General features: G+C 48.4%; 1 protein-coding gene and 1 pseudogene across 2 annotated transcripts in view; both read left to right on the top strand.

The window, feature by feature from the left end:
* The window catches only part of SLC7A7 (solute carrier family 7 member 7), a 53,121-nt gene that overhangs the window by 712 nt on the left and 31,830 nt on the right, over positions 1 to 20,579 (top strand). Inside the window, exon 1 of one of the 2 annotated variants that reach the window (XM_058666193.1) lies at positions 18,782 to 19,418. The exons of the other annotated variant lie outside the window; for it this stretch is intronic. The gene's annotated coding sequence lies outside the window, so the exon portion shown is untranslated. Of the gene's footprint in view, positions 1 to 18,781; positions 19,419 to 20,579 lie in introns of those variants that run through there. 2 annotated transcript variants of the gene reach the window in all.
* On the top strand, positions 18 to 9,835 carry LOC131480500 (protein lin-28 homolog A-like; annotated as a pseudogene).

Raw genomic sequence — 20,579 nt, 5'->3', positions numbered from 1 at the left:
AGACTGGATTCAGGGTAATGGGGATGCTTAACCTGATGGCCGGACACTACAGAGTGATGTTCAGTGCTAACCACTGGGATGAGGCAAGGTGGGGCTGAGACGGCTGAAGAACTCCGGGAAGTGGAGGACCTGTTGATGGGACAAAATGAATTTGAGACATTTTGGTCTTGCTCCATCAGTCCCGGGTATGCATGGGGAGAAACCTCTGGTTTCTTTCTAGCAGCTTCCTGCTAATGTAGAGGTGTTGTGATGGAGAAGAAGAGTCTTGGTCCCCATATGAAGGTTTTGGGCACAGCAGTTATTGTTCATGTAGGAAGTTTTGAAATTCGTTAGTTGTACATGGTGGGAATAAAAGCACTGTGATGCTGAGGAGGACTGGGGAGAGCAGAGACATCAACTGCCTAGTGGGAAAGACAGCCAGTGCCAAAATGGTGAGAAGGAGCTGTTTGGAAACGGATTTCCAAGGGCCCGACGCCATGTCCTAGCGGCTAAAGTCCTCACCTTGAATGTGCCAGGATCTCATATGGGTGCTGGTTCTAATCCCAGCAGCCCCACTTCTCATCCAGCTCCCTGCTTGTGGTCTGGGAAAGCAGTCGAGGATGGCCCAAGACCTTGGAACTCTGCACCCATGTGGGAGACTCAGAAAAGGATCTGGGCTCCTGACTTCAGATCAGCGCAGCTCTGGCTGTTGCAGTCACTTGGGGAGTGAATAATTGGACGGAAGATATTTCTCTCTGTCTCTCCTCCTCTCTGTGTATATCTGACTTTGCAATAAAAATAAATAAATCTATAAAAAAAAAAAAAGAAAAAAAATGAATTTCCAAGCCAGGCCCGCAGGTTGCTTTCTAATGGGTTGGATCCTCTCTCTTAACCTTGCCCAATATCGTGGTATAAAAGCAGTATTCTTCACCTAGAAAGAGACAGAGTTCTCTTTTTGGGGGAGACGAGGACATGTAATTCTTTGTGGTCTTGAAGGACCACTGCTGCCAAGAAACCCACCTGGTTTGGAGGTGAAGTAATTGTACTAGGTGATCTAGATTTTTCTTGAGTGAGTGAGATATGTCTTCAGTTGTGTATGGCTTATCTGCAGAAATTGCTAGTTTGTCCATTCCTGTCCTAATTCCCACCTGGACATCCTGAATAATTGATAAGTGTGAAGTCCAGAGTTGCTTGTCATGCATCCAGTTAGGGGGACAGAGAGTAGAGTCTGATTTGGGGTATACAAAATTGAAGTGGATGGGCTCTGTACTTACCAATATGCCTTGTAGGCTAATTATTTTTTTAATTTATTTTTTAAAGATTTATTTTTTATTTTTATTACAAAGATATACAGAGAGGAGAACTAGAGAGGAAGATCTTCAGTCGGATGAATCACTCCCCAAGTGAGCACAGCAGCCGGTGCTATCCCAATCCGGAGCCAGGAGCCAGGAACTTCCTCCAGGTCTCCCACATGGGTGCAGGAACCCAAAGCATTGGGCTGTCCTCTGCTGCTTTTCCAGGCCACAAGTAGGGAGCTGGATGGGAAGTAGAGCTACCAGGATTAGAACCAGCGGCCATATGGGATCCTGGCGCGTTCAAGGAGAGGACTTTAGCCGCTAGGCCATGGCGCTGGGCCCCCTTCTAGGCTAATTATGCCAGCCTCAACCTATGGCTGAAGGTGGAGCTAGTTTGGCTAAGGAGATTGACCCTGTGGTTATAGGCTGTGTGGAGCAGTGAACGCACTTTATGGGGAGGGGTAGGAAAGGTGTCTGATGCATGTAGGGTTTGATCTTGATTAATGAGCAAGGATATGGTGAAAATGCCAGGGGGAGCTTTATAAGGTGGATCTGTCAGTTCTTCAGCCTCTTTTGGGTTCACATCTGTGGCTGTGCTCCAGAACTGACTGGAAGCCTGAGGATTTGCCAGCCCTCAGAGGAAGAGTATATACAAAATCCACCACAAAGAGATGTTGGGGTTAATTTTAAAAACAAAGACTAGAATAGGCATTGATGGCAAAAGTGTATGAGCTAGAGGAGTAGGAGCCTGTGGTCAAAGAGTATTGGGCTAGGCGTGATGACTCAATTGACTAATCCTCTCCTTGCAAGTGCCAAGATCCCATATGGGTGCTGATTCATGTTTCGGCTGTTCAACTTCCGATCCAGTTCTGTGCATATAGCCTGGGAAAGCAGTTGAGGATGGCCCAAGTTCTTGGGACTCTGCCCCCAACAGGAAACCCAGAGGAAGCTCCTGGCTCCTGGCTTTAGATGGGATCAGCTCCAGTTGTTGCAGCCATTTGGGGAGTGAATCAGTGAATAGATCTTTCTGTGTCTCCTCTTTGTAAATCTGCCTTTCAATAAAAAATGAAAAATAAATATAAAAAAAATAGGTATTAGGCCACGTGGCAAGAAGGGGGACCAGGTTTTAAAAGCAGCATGTAGCAGAAGAAATAAGAGTGCTAAGAGACTTTTTTTGCAGTGGGTCCAGGATTTGGGGTGACTGCTGTCAAAGAGTAGGCTTATGACTATAGCTGCAGATATGGCAGAGGATGACAGAGCATTCCAATAAGGCATATAAACAGAAGGTCACCATTGATATCTGCATAGCAGTGAAGTTGCAGAGATTGCCCTGCAGCCAACAATCTGAAATGAGGTCAAGAAGGTACCTGCTGGAGTCTCTCTCTTTGTCTTTTGTCTCCTTTTATTTTCTTTGTCTCCACTGTCCTTTAGAATTACTTGGAGGAATCTGTGGAATCCAGGAATTGTCAAGAGACAAGAAAAGGTGGTTCTGATATAATGGGAGCTGTGTCAACCTGAGGGTGGTGGATCTTTGGGAGTAAAATGGTAAGAGAGAAAGGTAACTAGTTTTTTTTTTTTTTAAATAAAGCAAACATTTATTAAACTGCAATAAAAACATTCCATCAAATTACAAAACCTGAGCAAGAAAAACAAACGGCACATGCTTAACTAGTAACTAGTTTTAATGAAACAAAATGTATTTGGAGAGAGGGAGAAGGGATGCCCCTTAAGTTTGGCAGCACTGGGGTTAGTATCGTGATACTACTGATTCCATTTGGGCTTTAAGGTTGCCTCATTTACCTAAAATAGACCCAATCACCAGATTGAAAGGTGGAAGTATTATTAGAAGGTAGAGGTTATGGTTCTGGTGGATGAGTATCTGCAAAAATCTGTGGATAACAGTGTAGGGGAAGGGGAGAGGAGGAATAGCCTCAGAATTATTGAGGGGTTGGGATGGGTTAGGGAAGAAGCCTTCCATGTAAAATGTCCAATGGACTGAGCATCGTGGCTTCTAGGGAAGAGGTCTGCTTTTAGCCAGGTTAAAGGAAGGACAGGAGCTTTACCCAGTCTAAGTGGAAGTGGGCAGCAAGTTAGAGCATTTTTTTAAAGGCAGGTTTACAGAGAAGAGGAGAGACAGAGAGGGGAAAGATCTTCTATATACTGGTTCACTCCCTAAATGGCTGCAGAGGCCGGAGCTGAGTTGGTCTGAAGCCAAGAGCCAGGAGTTAGGGTTCCAAAACTTTGGACCCTCCTTGGCTCCCTTCCTAAGCCATAAGCAGTGAGCTGGATGGAAAATGGAGCACCTGGTACATAAGCCAGTGCCAATGTGAGATGCTTGCACTTGAAGGTGATCCACAGTGTCAGCCCCTGTTAGAGCCTGTTTGCAGATTCTGTTAATTCCATCAACTTTTCCTGAAGGTAGCAGATAATGACCATGGGGAATCCAAGTCTGGGGACATGATCCTTTAATATTGCAGAGACAGTGGTAACTGCTTTTATTGGTGATGGGGAAGCCTCCACCATAACCAGAAGATAACATATCTGCTGAACTGGTGGCACATAGGTGAAGTCATTCTAATCTGTGAGGTGATTCACAGGCCTGGGGCTTAGGGTCTAGGGGTGATCTGATATTAGAATTGAGTTAGTGGGGCCCGGCGGCGTGGCCTAGCGGCTAAAGTCCTTGCCTTGAAAGCCCCGGGATCCCATATGGGCGCCAGTTCTAATCCCGGCAGCTCCGCTTCCCATCCAGCTCCCTGCTTGTGGCCTGGGAAAGCAGTGGAGGACGGCCCAATGCATTGGGACCCTGCACCCGCGTGGGAGACCTGGAAGAAGTTCCAGGTTCCCAGCTTCGGATTGGCGCGCACCGGCCCGTTGCGGCTCACTTGGGGAGTGAATCATCGGACGGAAGATCTTCCTCTCTGTCTCTCCTCCTCTCGGTATATCTGACTTTGTAATAAAAATAAATCTTTAAAAAAAATAAATAAAAATAAAAAAAAGAATTGAGTTAGTGGTTTGGCAGATGCCACAAAGTTTGAGATCTGTTGTGCAGAGTTTCTTGTATGGAGTGAGTTAGGTGTGTGTGTGATTTTAGGAAATCACATATGAAGAGTTTGGGTTTGAGTGATATAGAGAGTGGAGGTTTTTCTTTTTTTAGAAAGGTAGCTTGAAGAGAAGAGAGTATTAGTTTATTATAGAAACCATCAAGAGCCATCCTTAGAGATCCTTTTTTTTTGTTGGAATGGAGAGATTTCTGAGTAGACGGAAGCTAGGTTAAAGAGAAAAGATGGGAATGTTTGTGGATTGCTGCTTTATCTGTCAGATCAGCTTGGTTGTTAGCTTCTGGTAAGTACAGTTTGTCTCTCTGGTGGCCTTTGCAGTGAATAATAGTGGCTTTTGTTGGCAGATGACAGCATCAAGAAGGGCTTAGATCAGCTTGCCATTTGTTACAGAAGTCCCGCAGGCTGTCAAGAAGCCTCTTTCTTGCTGTAGTGGGCACAGGAATGGATATTATAGGTATATTGGGAATCTGTGTGTGTATGATACCTTTTTCACTTGGCTAAGGTCAAGGCTGAAGTCAAAGCTAGTAATTTGACCTGTTGGGAGGTTATGCCTTGAGGTTGGGGTCTAGCCTTGATAACTGTTTTGGGGGTGAGGTGTGGAAAAGAGACATCACCATGGTACCTCTCAAGTATTGTGTACACAACAGAAGTACAATTAGTTTTGGAGGAACTACCATCAGTAATCCAGTCAGGGGATTGGGGAGTATGAGTGTCTGTGAGCTGGTGGCACGTAGTCAGGGAAGAGTCAGCGATTTAAGGCAGCAGTAGAGTCCGAGGGAGTTGGCTATGGCAGTAGGGGAGAGTGTAACTGGATTGAGGGAGGCGCAGTGATGAAAGGTGACAGGAGGCTGAAGAAGGTAGCCATGGAGAACTTGGACGTAAAATGGCAATCTAGACTGAAGAGCCCAGAAGCCAGGGGTGTCTTAGAGTCTGTGGGAAGCTTGATGAAAGGTGAACTGGGTTATATGCATGAGGAGAGTCACAGTGGCCAGGATCCTTAACGCTGGGGCCAGCCCTGATAAACCCTATGCAATTTTTGGTGAAATAGGTCACAGAAATGGTAGAGTACCCTGCCTTTTGGGCTAGGAGATCAAGTGTCCCTTAGGACCATGAATATAGTTTAGATGGATTAGGAAGACTCAAAGTTGGTGCTTGTAAAAAATCCTCCTTTAGAACTTGGAATGGGGGCTTTAGTGGGAAGGTGCCTTGTTTTTGTGTATGTTTGTTTTAAATATATTTTTTATTTTTATTTATTTTTTAAAGATTTATTATTATTTTTATTGCAAAATTAGATATACAGAGAGGAGGAGAGACAGAGAGGAAGATCTTCTGTCCGACAATTCACTCCCCAAGTGACTGCAACAGCCAGAGCTGCGCTGATCCAAAGTCAAGAGCCCAGATCCTCTTCTGGGTCTCCCACATGGGTGCAGGGTCCTGAGGCTTTGGGCCATCTTCAACTGCTTTCCCAGGCCACAGGCAGGGAGCTGGATGGGAAGTGGAGCAGCCAGGATTAGAACTGGCGGCCATATGGGATCCTGGTGCGTTCAAGGCGAGAACTTTAGCCGCTAGGCCACCATGCCAGGCCCTTATTTTAGGTTTATTAGAAAGGCAGATTTTTACAGAGAGAGAAGGAGATACAGAGAGAAATATCTTCTGTCCACTGGTTGACTCTCCAAGTGGCCACAACGGCCAGAGCTGAGCCAATCCGATGCCAGGAACAGGAGCTCCTTCCAGGTCTCCCATGTGGGTGCAGGGTCCCAAGGCTTTTGGCCATCCTCTTCTGCTTTCCCAGGCCCCAAATAAGGAGCTGGAAGGCAAGTGTAGCAGCGGTGGGACATGCACCAGAGCCCAGATGAGATCCTGGCACATGCAAGGGCGAAAACTTTCATCCACTGAACCAACAAGCTGGGCCTGAAAAGGTGACTCTTGTAAAGCCTTATATCTTTGTGTGGTCACTTCACAGTGATCAGTAACAGAGAAGTTTGGTATGCAGATATGAAGATAGAACATGAGTTGCAGGAAAGATAGGATGTCTCATTTAGTTCATGGAAAAGGAAGGAAATATATTGCATGTTTTAAAACTGGGTGAATTACATGAGTGTCTGGTATCATGAGAAATTTCAGGAAGGTAGCAGGTAGATTAGTTGGGCCTGAGATACCCTATGGCTGTTCATCAGTGTATTGAAAAAGGGTGCTGGATGAAAGATAAATAGAAGCTAGGTCTACCTGGAGGCCTGCCTAAAGACGTGTGGGCTGTCTTGAAAACTTTGGGGTAACACTTAGGTGAGTTGTTGAGTATGAATTGGGGTTAGACTAGGTAAAGGCAACGAATGGCTGGGAAGATTGATTGAGATAAATTAGGAAGAAGGTATCCTTTAAGTCCAGGATGCTAAAGAAGGATGTTATAGTGGGTATTAGGGAGAGAAGAATGAGGGAGTTTGGTATAACCAGGTATGTGGGATGCATAAAAGCATCTATACTAAACAATAGGAGCCATCTGATATTTTGACAGGAAATATCTTTGTGTTATGGGGGGAGTGAATTGTGATAGTATGTGCACTTGAAGGAGGCAGTCTGTGATGGGCTTTAGGTCTCCACAGCTTTCTGGTCTTAAAGGATTTTGGGCAACAGCTGTCGTTTTTGTGAGACCCTTTAGGGAGAAATGAATAGGAGTATGGTGGGTGGTGATAACAGGGTGTAATATATCCAACACTATAGGACAGGACTGACCAAGGGGAGGGAAGAGCTGTGGGATGCAGAGGTGGTGGTGGAGGAGGTGGAAGGTCACCAGTATGAGGGATAAACATTTGGGTTTTATTCTAAGTGGCATGGAGGCACACAGATGTCCCTAATGGTAGACAAGGTCTTTGCCTAAATAGAGTGTGGGACAGTTGGGCAGAACCAGGAGTGAGTGTGGAAGAGTACTAGCTCCAAAGGAACAATGGAAAGGAGGAGTTTATTGGCATCTTGATGAGACCTTTCATGCCGACAGAGGAAGGAAGGAAGGAGTGAACCACAATATTCATTTAGAACAGCTAAACTAACCCCAGTGTCCACAGTAGAAAAGGTAATTCACTTGCCAGGGATCCATGGATGCGTCTGTAGTGGGGGCTGTGGAGCCCCGGCTCCTTCATTGCATTAGCGTGCTAGACGTTAATCTGTGTAGGATGGCCAGGAAGAAGGCTGCCCCCGAGTGAGAAGGTGTCCCCTCTGGAGACAGTCCAGCTTCCAGTGGTCCCACTGTGTATAGTAGGGGCCTGGCCTAGTGGGAGGCCTTGGGTTAGGGAAGTCTTTGGCTCAGTGCCCAGTGGTGTGGCATTGATGGCAAAGCCCTGGAGGGTTGGGACTTGGACTTTGGGTCTTGGTGGATTACAGGAGTAAAGTATCTGATCCTTTAATTTTGTGTTTTTCCTTCTGAGTCTTTAGTTCCTTGTCCCTATTGTCAAAACAGGAAAAACTGCATTTATGAGTTCTCTCTGAAGGTTTGGGGGCCATTATCCAGTTTTTGAATTTTGTGCCAGATGTCCAGGGCTAATTGGGACATAAAGTATGTATTTAAAAAGAGCTATCCCTTTGGGGAATTGGCACCTTGTTGATATAACTTGTCATCACCTCTGTAAAATAGGCTGTAAAGGCTGCAGAGTTTCTTCTTTTTTCTTAGATTTATTTATTATTTTTATTGGAGAGACAGATTCACAGAGAGGAGAGGCAGAGAGGAAGATCTTCTGTTCACTGGTTCACTCCCCAAGTGGAGGGAATGGCTGGAGCTGAGCTGATCCGAAGCCAGGATCTAGGAGCTTCTTTCCAGGTCTCCCATGTGTATGGAGGGTCCCTAGCAGAGGGCCATCCTCTGCTGCCTTCCCAGTCCATTAGCAGGGAGCGAGAAGGGAAGTGGAGCAGCCAGGACATGAACCAGTGCCATTATGGGATCCCAGAGCTTGCCACTAGGCTACTATGTGGGCCTTTCTTTTCTTTCTTTTTTTTTTTTTTAAGATTGTTTTATTTTTATTGGAAAGGAAGATCTACAGAGAGAAGGACAGATCCTCCGTCTTCTGATTCACTCCCCGAGTGGCCACAGTGGCTGCAGCTGAGCCGATCTGAAGGCAAGAGCTAGGAGCTTCTTCTGGGTCTCCCATGTGCATATAAGATCTCAAGGCTTTGGGTCATCCTCTATTGCTTTCCCAGGCCACAAGCAGGGAACTGGAAGGGGAGTGGAGCAGCTGGAATGTGAACTGGCATCTGTATGGGATCCTGGTGCTTGAAGGGGGAGGATTAGCAGATTGAGCTGTTGTGCTGGCCCCATTAGCAGGGCTTTCATTGGGCCCTGGGCAATCTTGTGGATCATAGCACAGTTAACCTGTTCATAAGTGTTTTTGCCGATAGGCCCAACAGGGAGGGGATCATACAATTCTGGACCTGTAGCCCTAAGTCTCCGGGTTGGTAAGTCCAGGTCCAGTGGCTCCTGGGTGTCTGGAGCCTGGTGCTGTAGCTCATCGGCATGCTGTTGAGTAGCATGCCAGATATATTCAGATTTAGTTGAAGTTAAGGTAAAGGATAGGATGAGATAGTTTGCCAGGCCAAGCTACAAGACTGAGTCTGCTGAAGAAATCCCTTTCAGTATTTAGAGGGATTCTTTGAGAATGAGTCCAGATGCTCTTCAGTCTGGTTAAGGTTTGTTGGAAAGGCATATGGACCCTAAGTGGACCTTTCATGCAAGCAGCCTCCCTCAGAGAGAACAGGCCTGGGAGGAATGGATGACGCTGGAGGAGAAGAGATGCAGGGGAGGATGTATCTACCTCTTCTCTGATCCATCCCTTTGCCTGCACCTTCTCTGGGGCCAGCAACTGTCTGACTAGGGAACTGGGTCTGAGTACTCTGCTAACAACCCTGGGCTTTGTGTCCAACCAGCAGTTTGCAGGTGGCTGCACCAAGGTGGCAGAAAAGGTACCTGAGGAGGTGTTTTGGGAAGTGGCCCTGGTGGCGAGTGAGCTGCAGCTGTTGCAAGTGAGCTGTAAGTGTTCATCATGCATGCGGGGCTCAGCTTCCTGACCGTGAGCACCTGTGTGGGGCCACGCTCTGGCCCCAGTGGACATCTTCACGCAGCAGAATAAGCTGTGTGTCATGGGCTTTGAAAGGCTGAAGGAAAGAGAAGCAGTGGAATTCGCCTTCTGCAAGTCCACTGGGGCCTGGGATCCGTCTACATCACTGGGCCTGGTGGGGTGTTCAGCAGTGGGAGTGAGAGGCAGCTAAAGGGGAAGGACATGCAGAAGAGCAGATCTCAGGAGACAGGTGCTGCGATTGTGGAGGTCTGGACCACCATGCCAGGGGCTCCAGGCTGCACCCCGCAGCCCAAGAAGTGCCACTTCTGCCTGAGTATCAGCCACAGGGTGGCCTTGTGCACCCCGAAGGCCCAGCAGTGCCCCGACTCCCAGGGACAGCCAGCCTGCTTTCAGGAGGATGAAGACAGAAGTCATAATCCTGCTGCCTGAGGCCCAGAATTGAGCAGTCGTGGGTGGGACTCTTCTTCTGCCATCAGGAAGTTTTAAGGTGCAGGCATCAACCGCAGAATGAAGAAAATACAGATAGAATACAATGAGTTGGGAGTAGCTGGCATTGCCAGGTATCTCAGATTAGGGTTCTCAGCGGTGTCCCTTTTTTCCTCTTGCTGGGAGGAAGGAATTCCAGCTATGCTGTATCCAGATGCAAGTTAGGAGTTTGGGGGGCAACATCACCCTGTAATCTGCATGCTTTATCTTAGGCCCCGTGTTCATAATCTGCAGCTTCAGAAAGCAGCCTGAATGGAGAAGTTGTTTTTCATTTAAGGAAGGATATAGGATATTACTTCCTTTACCAGGTACAAAAATTGGTGGTGGGACCAGATTAGTGTACACAAGCCCCAGCTTTCTATGGGCGGGGCTCTGAGGAGTAAGGCAAGGCTTTCCAGGTCCCAGTCTTGGGACAGCACGCAGAGAGCTATCCCAAGCAGTGGACAGTGATGACTGGCAGAAAGGGTGGTTAGGGGAGTGGCTGTACACCTGCCGCTCCTTAGCTCATTTCCATCCCCTTCTGGGCCAGTGGGGTATGTTTGTTTGCTCCCTTGGATAGTTATACCTTGGGTCCCATCCTGCACAGGTGGTCTAGGGTGCTGCCTAGCTGCCACCTGCAGTAACTGTGTGTGAATGACATATCTTGTGCATTTGTTTAAACTTGGTGTAAATATTTGGTTCTGTGTATTTTAATCCAATGCTCTCAGTCCTGGACTGTGTCCTGAGAAGGTACATGAACAAGCTCAGGGATAGGCTTGCAGCTCCAATTCTGCACAGTAGGAATGTTTTTGTTGTTTTTATCATCATGGAGAGCAACTATTTGGAGTGCCCAGCCTATTGAATTACTTCATTTTGCTTTTTTTTTTTTTTTTTGTCATAGTGTCCTCTTTTTTAAAAAAATTTTTTTAAAATATTTATTTATTTTTATATAAGAGGAAGGTTTATGGAGAAAGAAGGAGAGATAGATTTCCTACCCACTGTTCACTGGTTTACTCCCCAGATAGCTGCAATAGCTTAAGCTGAGCCAATCGATAGCCAGGAGCTTCTTCTGGGTCTATCATGTGGGTACAGAGGCCCAAGGCTTTGGGCCATCCTCTACTGATTTCCCAGGCCATAAATGAGGAGCTGGATAGGAAGTGCAGCAGATGGGATATGAACCCGTGCCCATATGGGATGCCAGAGCTATAGGAGAATTACCTTGCTAAGCTATTGGTCAGCACTCTTTTACTGTCCTTGAGACCCCTCCTTCACCTTGAGAATGTTTCACGGAAAGCAAGGTGTTAATTGGATTGCCCCATACTTGATCTCTTCCTGAAAGATTGAAAATTAGTCTGACCAGCAAATGTTGGAGAAAGAAGAGAGGCCTAGCCCCGGGAAAGGCCCAAAGAGGAAGCCATGGTTAGGGCAGCCTGACCCTGGGGCATGGGTCTTCTGCTTCACATACTAGGTCTATCCTTCAGCAAATTAGGCCAGGCCCGTTACGCGTACAGGATATATATGTTGGCTTCCCAGGACACCCATGATGGGGCCTGTGTGGTATCCAGAGCCAGTCTGCTGCCTATAACAATAGGGATTAGTGTTGTGACTAAAGGAGAAAAGGGGGTCTCTGATCCTGGGTTCCTAGCCTCAAATATGCCCTGTCCCAAGTAGTTGTATTTGTCTGGGCTTTGTCTCCGAGTCTCCGAGTTAGTGAAGATAAATAGCTTGTTTTGTGTAAACATGATGTGTGGGCTTTTCTCCATGTTCTTTTGGGGTTTTATTGTTTATAAACCTTTTGTATTGAAAGAAAAATAACCAAAGCATCTTTGACAAAAGGTGCTACACCAAGCATAAGTTTGATGAGCTCTTTTTTGAAGTGGGGATTTTTAAAAAAAGATTTGTTTATTTTTATTTGAAAGGCAGATTTACAGAGAAAAGGAAAGACAGAGATTGAGCTTCTGTATGATAGTTCACTCTCCAAATGAACACAATAGCTAGAGCTGAGCTGAACCAAAGCTGGGAGCTTTTTTTGGGTCTTCCACATGAGTACAGGGGCGAAGGACTTGAGCCATCCTGTATTGTTTCCCAGGCCATAAGCAGGGAGCTGGATGGGAAGTAGAGCAGTTGTGAGTACAATTGGCACCCACAGGGGATGCCAGCACTGTAGGCAAGACGATTAGCCCGTTGAGTTATCCTGCTGGCCTTTGAAAAATAGGTGTCTTGGGCCCAACAGCGTGGCCTAGCGGCTAAAGTTCTTGCCTTAAATGCACCGGAATCTCATATGGGCACCGGTTCTAATCCCAGCAGCTCCACTTCTCATCCAGCTCCCTGCTTGTGGCCTGGGAGGGCAGTCAAGGACGGCCCAAAGCCTTGGGACCCTGCACCTGTGTGGGAGACCTGGAGGAAGTTCCTGGCTCCTGGCTCCGGATTGGTTCAGCACCAGCCGTTGCGCTCACTTGGGGAGTGAATCATCAGACGGAAGATCTTCCTCTCTATCTCTCCTCCTCTCTTTACATCTGACTTTGCAATAAAAATAAATAAATCTTTAAAAAAAAGAAAAAGAAAAGCAGAGTAACAAATAGAGTGGGCAAGAGTGAGCTTCCATCCACGGACTTACCTCCAGAACAGCTGCAGCCATGATGGCATGGCAGGGGCTAGATGCGTCTGAAGCCAGGATCAAGGAGCTTCCTCTAGGTCTCATGTGGGTGCAGGGGTCCAGTCCTTGGACCATCCCCCACTGCCTTTCCAAGCCGCATGCAAGGAAGAGGAGCAGCTAGGACTCGAACTGGTACCTATATGGGATGCTCACACTGTAGGTGGTGGCTTAACCGGTAGTAACGCAGCTTGAATTTATGGAAGGGAGAAGTTAAGAAACCTTGTGTCTGTTTTCTCACAGTTCCGTTCTGCTGTGTCAGGAGTGCTTGGGTTAGTTGGGCTCTTCAGACAGTGATGTGTCCAGCAGTCAGGACAAGGCGGAAACAGCTGAAGGAGAATGTGGGGACGTGGAGGGCTTGCTTGCTGGTAGCAATTGAGAGCCAAAGCACATCTGAGGCTTTTTTTCCTTGCTCCATCATGGGATCCACCAAAAGTCTGTGAGATGGCATTCTGTTAAGTGCAGGAGAGCCTATGAAGAGCAGAAGTTTAGATTTTGCTGTCTTGATAAAAGCTCTTAGAGAAGGAAGAAGACACTAAGCAGATAGTCTCTGTAGTAACACAGCTGAAAAGTCTGTCATGCTATACTGGGTAGAACCTCCCCTTGCTACACTGGCATCCCATATGGGTGTGCCAGTTCCTGTCCCAGCTGCCCCACTTCCCATCCAGCTCCTTGCCGCCTACTTGGGAGACCCAGGTGAAATTCCTGGTGTGCCTGGCTGCAGTTTTGGCCATCTGGGGAGTAAACCAGTGAAAGATCTTTCTGTTTGTTTCTCTTGCTCTCTGTAACTCTTGCATTTCAAACAAATTAAAAAAAAGATTTGATTTGATTGAGAAGGCAGGTATACAGAGATAAGGAGACAGAAGGAGAAAAAGTGAATGCCCAAGTTGAGCCAGTGTGAAGCCAGGAGCTTCTTTTAAGTCTTGCATGCGTGTGCAGGGTCCCAAGACTTTAGGCCATCCTCTACTGCCTTCCCAGGCCACACACATGGAGCTGGATGGGAAGTGGAACAGCCGGTATACAAACTGCTGCCCATACAGATCCCGGCACATGTAAGGCAAGGATTTAGCCACTAGGCTATCATGCTGGGCCCTAACAAATAAATCTTAAAACCAAATCAAAGTAGCCAAGCACTGGGAAAGGAAGCATATGTCATGGGTACTTGAGTGGGCCATGAAAAACTTTCTTGAAAGGAGGGGTTTTGAATTAAAATGTGATTCCGTTATAGTAAGATACCATCACACATTGCTGTAACATAAGCCTTGTGACAATCTTGTGAGGGGGGTACTGGCTGAGCATTCTGAAATCATCAGATGTTTGTCAAATCTGGAGTTTATTTGAACAACATGCCAGAAGTGGAAGGTTGTTTACGTGACTCCATGGAGCTGCGCTGAGCATAGGTGCACCACCACCTTTGGGCTCTGTGTTTAAGATGTCTGTAAAGTGTGAGTCTTCCCTCTTCTTCTTTTGCTTTTTTTTTTAATGTATCTTTTCAGTGGGAAGGGGGGGGCACCTCCTCTGCTGATTCACTCACTAAGTGACGGAGCTGGTGTCAAGCTCAGGCACTTGGAAATACAATACAGGCATCTTGAAGCATAAGGCCACATATTTGCCCTTCGGTCCTTTTTCTCTGAGGGAAGCCGTGTCATCTTCATTTCGTAATTTAAAAAACATGTTTTAGGGCCTGGCGGCGTGGCCTAGCGGCTAAAGTCCTCGCCTTGAAAGCCCCGGGATCCCATATGGGCGCCAGTTCTAATCCCGGCAGCTCCACTTCCCATCCAGCTCCCTGCTTGTGGCCTGGGAAAGCAGTCGAGGACGGCCCAATGCATTGGGACACTGCACCCGTGTGGGAGACCCGGAAGAGGTTCCAGGTTCCCGGCTTCGGATCGGCACGTACCGGCCTGTTGCGGCTCACTTGGGGAGTGAATCATCGGACGGAAGATCTTCTTCTCTGTCTCTCCTCCTCTGTGTATATCTGGCTGTAATAAAATGAATAAATCTTTAAAAAAAAAACATGTTTTATGCATCACATTTGTGAAAAACACTTCAAGGGTTATAGAGTGAGTGAAAGTGCTTTACGGTGAGGTTTCTATGGAAGTGCCCATTACTGGGTGCTAGGCTAGACGTTTAAACACATGCTGACTCGGGGAACCTGAGGGAGTGGTGTAATGGCCTATCTGGAAGTTTATCATTTCCTCCTGCAAGAATGGAAAGTTTTTCCACAGGAGGTGGCTTGGCGTTGTGCTTTGAAAGAAGGGAAGGGTGGATCCCGGTGGAAGGAGCAAAAGCAACTATTTTGATAACAATAAGACTAGTGTATAGGTGAGGGCTGAGGGAGAAGAAGGGATGAGAACAAAAGAAACTTGGCTAGAAGCCAACAGCTCAATCCACAAAAATAAACAGAAAATCACCAATGCCGTTTTACATTCACACACTTTTATTTTTACTTATCAAAACACAAATTTCATGATTTTTCTATGAAATTTATAAAGTCAGACAGTCCAGGAAGCAATCTTGAACAGATTGCTTGTAGTTTTCAGAGTTCAGGAAACTGAAACAAAACGTGGCTGTGGTTTTATTGCTTTAGTGTCAATGGCAGGATATGGACTGACACTTTTCCCACACTTGGATCCCTGAGACTTGTGTCTGAACACACAGAACAGGTCGCTCTGCAACCTCATGGTTTATAGTTGGAAAAATCAAGGAATAGAAGACAAAGGGTCACCTGAGCTTCAACACTGAGGGTTGATGGGAAAGATGATGGACCAGCACCACTGCTTACACTAGGTGCAGGCATCAGGCACTCCTGTCTCCTGGTAGCTCCCACGAGGGGAGCATCTTCACTAGCAGGAAGGCAGAAGAAGGCACGTGTGCTCAGGTAGACAGTGGTGAGGCTGATGCGAATGTATAGGCCAAGGGTGGACACGTGCAAGATGCGGTGCCCTTCAGAGGTGGAGCTGCGGATGGGCGGGCAGGACCGGAAGTGTGGGAGGGGCAGCGTCTCTGGAAGGAAGACAAGTTGAGTCTTTGACGTGGTTACTGGGATGTGGCAGGGGCACAATCCATGGGTTGTAAATAGCAGGAAATACGGGTCAGGATTTTTTCTGGGGGGGGGAGTGGAGGGGCGGGAAGGGAGGAAAAAAGCAAACATGGTGCTAACAGCCACCATCATCAGCGTTCTCTGGGACTTCCGGGAACACTTGGGGGAAGGGATCTGGCGCCCGGACAGCACTCCTCGATGACTTCATCAGTCTATTAACCACAGGAAGGCGGCTGCATCATCCCAAACAGGGTGCCTTTTAACCTCCAGACTTCATCTGGCAAAGACTGGAGTTGGGAGTGATGTGGCACTTTGTGAGTCTGCACTTCACATCCTTCCTCTGCTGAACGCCTTTGCCTTTCAAGAGCATCGTGCCCTGCACTGACCAGAACATTATGTTTTTGTCTAACGTGTGTATCCACACATCTTTTTGTCCTGAAGGCCCAGATGCAGTTGCTTTTGTCCAGGTACATTGCTCTGGAAAGTAGGTACCTTTTAATGCTGGGAAGAGAACTTGGGTAGCCAATTCCACCTTGTTTTACAGCCTCCTGCCTATTTTGCATGGAAAGCCCAGTGATGGGGAACTGGTGTCAGGGTCAGGGGTTAAAGCCAATGCCTGTGTGTCCTCCATCCAATATGGGTGCCCATTGAACTTCTGGCTGTTTCACTTCCAGTCCAGCTCCCTGATAATGTGCCTGGGAAAGCAACAGAAGATGGCCCAATGCTTGGGACCCTGACACGCCTATGGGATCCAGATGAAGCTTCTAGTTTCTGGTTTTGACCTGACCCATTCCCAGCTTTATAGTGAGTAAACCAGTGGATGGGAGATCTCTCTCTGTTGCTCCTCTCTGCATTACAGGTAAATCATTTTTTTTTTTTTTAAGTTTAAGGTTGAACAAATCGTAGTGAAAAGAAGGAGTTGTTTGGAATTTTTTAAGGATTATTTTTATTGGGAAGTCAGATTTAAAGAGAGAAGGAAAGATAGATTTTCCGTCCCCTAGTTCACTCCCCAAGTGGTCGCAGCAGCCAGACCTGAGATGATCCGAAGCCAGGAGCCAGGAGCTTCTACTGAGTCCCCAACGTGGATACAGGGTCCCAAGGTTTTTGGCCCTCCTCTACTGCTTCTCCAGGCTACAAGCAGTGAACTGGAAGGGAAGTGGGGGCAGTCAGGACATGAACTGGTGCCAATATGGAATCCTAGCCACATACAAGGCAAGGATTTAGTCACTAGGCTAGCCAATCACTAGACTGGACTTAAAGCAGATGGATCCTAGTGGAGCTCCACACAGCAACAGCATTGGCTTAGGAAATGCCCAAGCTCAGGACAGGCATTTGCTGTAGTGGGTGACACTGCTGGGTCACACCCACCCCATCTGCTATCAGGGCCTGGATTTGAGGCCTGTCTTCACTTTTCCATCCTGCTGGTGTGCAGCAGAGAGGATGTGGTGATGATTCAAAGTCCTTCGGTTGGGCCCGGCGCAGTAGCCTAGTGGCAAAGTCCTTGCCTTTCATGCACTGGGGTCCCATATGGGTGTTGGTTCTAATCTTGGTGGCTCCGCTTCCCATCCAGTTCCTTGCTTGTGGCCTGAGAAGGCAGTCGAGGACAGCCCAAAGCCTTGGGACCCTGCACCCATGTGGGGGACATGGAAGAGGCTCCTGGCTTCAGATCGATGCAGCTCCAGCCATTGTGGCTGGCTGCCTGGGGAGTGAATCAACAGACAGAAAAATCTTTGTTTCTCCTCCTCTCTGTATATCTGACTTTCCAAAAATAAATAAATAAATAAATCTTAAAAAAAAAAAAAAAGATCCTTGGGTCCTTGCCACCTGGATAGGATATCTGGATTGAGTTCTGGACTCCTGGCCCTGGCCTGACCTGGCCCTAACAGTTGTGTACATTTGGAGAGTGAGCCAGAGTGAAAGATCAGCATCTCTGAAAAAAAAAGTTAAACATTTTTCGAATGCCAAAGCCTAGCCAGAAGGTATACGAAGGCAGCTGTGTTATTTACCAGCCGTTTTTCAGCCATGACATGTGATGAAGCATTGTCACTTCCCGCAGGGTCCACCAGGCCGGCTCCGGAGGGGACTCCAGCCTCCCGGCTCTGGGGCACCAAGGCCCTGGAAATTCTCGGTTGAGTGCTGCCTCCTGGCGGCGGCTCTGCCACCCGACACCTTTGCGGCCCCTGGAGACCAATTTAATTTGCGGTGGCTAAGCTGATGCAGCCGCTATCCTAAGGGGACGGAAGTGGCAAACCGAGAGGGATACCGCTCCCCTGACTCCAAGCAGGTGCCGCCCCCAGCCCCTCAAGGGGCTTTCCAGTAGTGGGTCCCTTTGGTGTGTCAGCCCAATGACTCAGGGTTGGAGGCAGAGATCATCAGGCCTTGGGACCCTCTCTGAGCTGCATTGGGTAGGTGGGGTGCGCGTTTCTGGGGAGCTGGACTCTTCTCTAAGCGTATCCAAGGTCATTTTCATTTCCTCGGGCGATGCAATTTTATTGGAGCTGGGAGCGGGCTTTGGATGGTGGGGCCTCTCGATTCGCAGACCTTTGCTTCCCATCGCCTACAGCCACCGCAACCCCCTCTTCCAGCGGAGGAGGCGGCTCCTTGACCAGACAGAAGGCTCGGAAGGGACTCCTAGCGCAGTGGGGCTCGTGGTCCCCCGAAGCCTGGTTGGCCCCGTGGCCATCTCTGAAGAGGGACGCACAAGCGTCCGGGTTGGAATTTGGCAAGGTCGCAGAGGTAGAAAATGCCCAGGGCTCCGGGAAGGCAGGATGGAGGGGGAGCGGGTGGAAAGAAAGACATAAGGGGCAAAGGTGAGCGGGAGCGGGAGTGTAGGGGGGATGGGGAGGGGCGCGGGGCGGGGCAGGGAGAGTTGGCGCCCTGGCTTTGCAGTCCTGTCTTCTTTTTCACGGACTCACCTGCCCCAGCCTCACTCCCGCCACGCCCACTGGAATCTCCCAAGACTGGTTGTGGGATGGAGCAGCCAGGGCTTTCCCAAACCCGGGGGTGAGGGCCTCTTCCATTTACAAAACACAATGCCAATCTCAAAAACCCTCTGCTTCTTTTCAACCCTGTGAATGTTGAAGCTGGGGGTGGGGTGGAGTGGGGCTCCTGGAGGTTACATTCAAAGACTTGTCCGGGAGTCTGGCCGAGGAGGAAGCCCGTGCTGGGGGTGATTTGGTGGGGAACAAACCTCTGGTGATGCGAGGTGACTGACCGCTGACCACTTTAGGCAGGAACCAGATCGGTGTTTATGGTGTGGCCACAGCGGGGAGACCAGCATGGCTGGGATGGTGTGAGGACAGCAGGCCTGGTGCCTATAGGTCCAGCTTTTGTCTCTTCCTAGGGCCTCCCTCACTTACCAGTTGGACATGGCCCTAGAGTGAAGAGGCAGGTCGGCTGGGGAGCAGCCTGGGTCTGAAAGGGCACTAGCGTAACCCTGGAATATACTTCAGATATTTGGTGCCAGCGAACTTGGACTTGTTTGACTCTGGGTGAAATACAAAGTGGCTCCTATCCAGTGACACAGAATCCTTGAGGACTTCCTCCCTGCGTCACCTGTGTCTGGGGGTCATTGGGCAGCTGGCAGATGCAAGTGGCAGGGTGTGGCCTGAAACCAGTGAACTGACATTAGCCTAAAGTGAGCAGCCACAGCTGGAATTCAGAAAATGTTGCCTGGTGAAGTGCCACTCCCCGAGGACAGAGACTTCTGCTACTGTCTGCGTCCTGAGTGGCTTAATGTGCCTTCCGAGAAGTTGGCTTGGCAAAATTGCATGTGATGCATTCTTGTAATGATCTCTAATTTTGGATATAAAGAAAGATGACTACATGGTTTTTATTCTAAGAAAACCAGCGTTCTCCCCATCTCTGGTAAGTAATCACTCAGACATTTAAATAACACTTGTCTGAGGCAACACCAACTCATTAAAGGGTACCCTTGCCCAGTTGTCTTTTGCGGGGGGCGGGGGGAAGAAGAAGCAGCAGCTATGTGAGAGAAACTGAGAAAAGACAAAACCCCCCAAAATGGAACTGGGAATTCCACCCAGGTCTCCCACGTGGGTGGCTAGGGCTCAGTTGCATGAGGCTTCATCTGCTGCCTCCTATGGTGTATATGAGCAGAAAGTTAACATCAGAAGGGGAACTGTGGCCTGGTGCAATAGCCTGGCAGCTGAAGTCCTCGCCTTGAACATGCTGGGATCCCATATGGGCACCTATTCGTATCCTGGCTGCTCCACTTCCCATCCAGCTCTCTGCTTGTGGCCTGGGAAAGCAGTAGAGGACGGCCCAAAGCCTTGGGACCCCGTACCAAAGTAGGAGACCCGGAAGAGGCTCTGCGCTCCTGGCTTTGGATCGGCGCAGCTCCTGCCGCTGCAGCTGCTTGGGGAGTGAATCATCGGACAGAAGTTCTTCCGCTCTATCTCTCCTCTTCTCTGTATATCTGCCTTTCTTTTTTTTTTTTTTTCAACAATTATATCTGCCTTTGTATAAAAATATAAAAACATTTAAAAATCTTAAACAAAAAAGAAGGGGAGCTGACTCCAGACTCCAGACTGGGGTCTAGCGGAAGGGGACGTGGGTGTCTCTAATGGTGTCATAAACATCATGCACCAAACACTCACTTTCCAGTTTGCCTACTGTCTGCTGAACAACTTGGGGAATCTGACCAGAAGTGGGCTCACTGGGTTGGCTGGACTTTCTGTAGGTGGCCTTCCTTGGCTTGCTTGGGTGGGAGGATGAGGGGACCAAGGTGGCACCAAAGCCTTTGAAATGGAACTGTCCTCACTGTGCTGTCACACGCCCTCTGCAGAACTAAGCATAGTGAGAGATGAGTAAGAAATGGAATGAGGCAAGAGGGAGGAGGGCAGTTGTAAGCGGTTGTGGGGGAGGGGATGTACCTTAGAGCATAGGGAATGCTCAGGTGCCTGGTCAGTGCAGGATGAGAGGCTGAGCTAGGGAGGAAGAGGCCAGCAGGCAAGGAGGTCCTCCAGATCAGATCTGGCAGGCCCAGCTGCAGCCCAGCCCCTGGTCCCT

The sequence above is a fragment of the Ochotona princeps genome, chromosome 6 (assembly GCF_030435755.1).
Source record: "Ochotona princeps isolate mOchPri1 chromosome 6, mOchPri1.hap1, whole genome shotgun sequence".
In the NCBI taxonomy this organism is placed as follows: domain Eukaryota; kingdom Metazoa; phylum Chordata; class Mammalia; order Lagomorpha; family Ochotonidae; genus Ochotona; species Ochotona princeps.
This window is presented reverse-complemented; position numbering and strand designations above follow the sequence as displayed.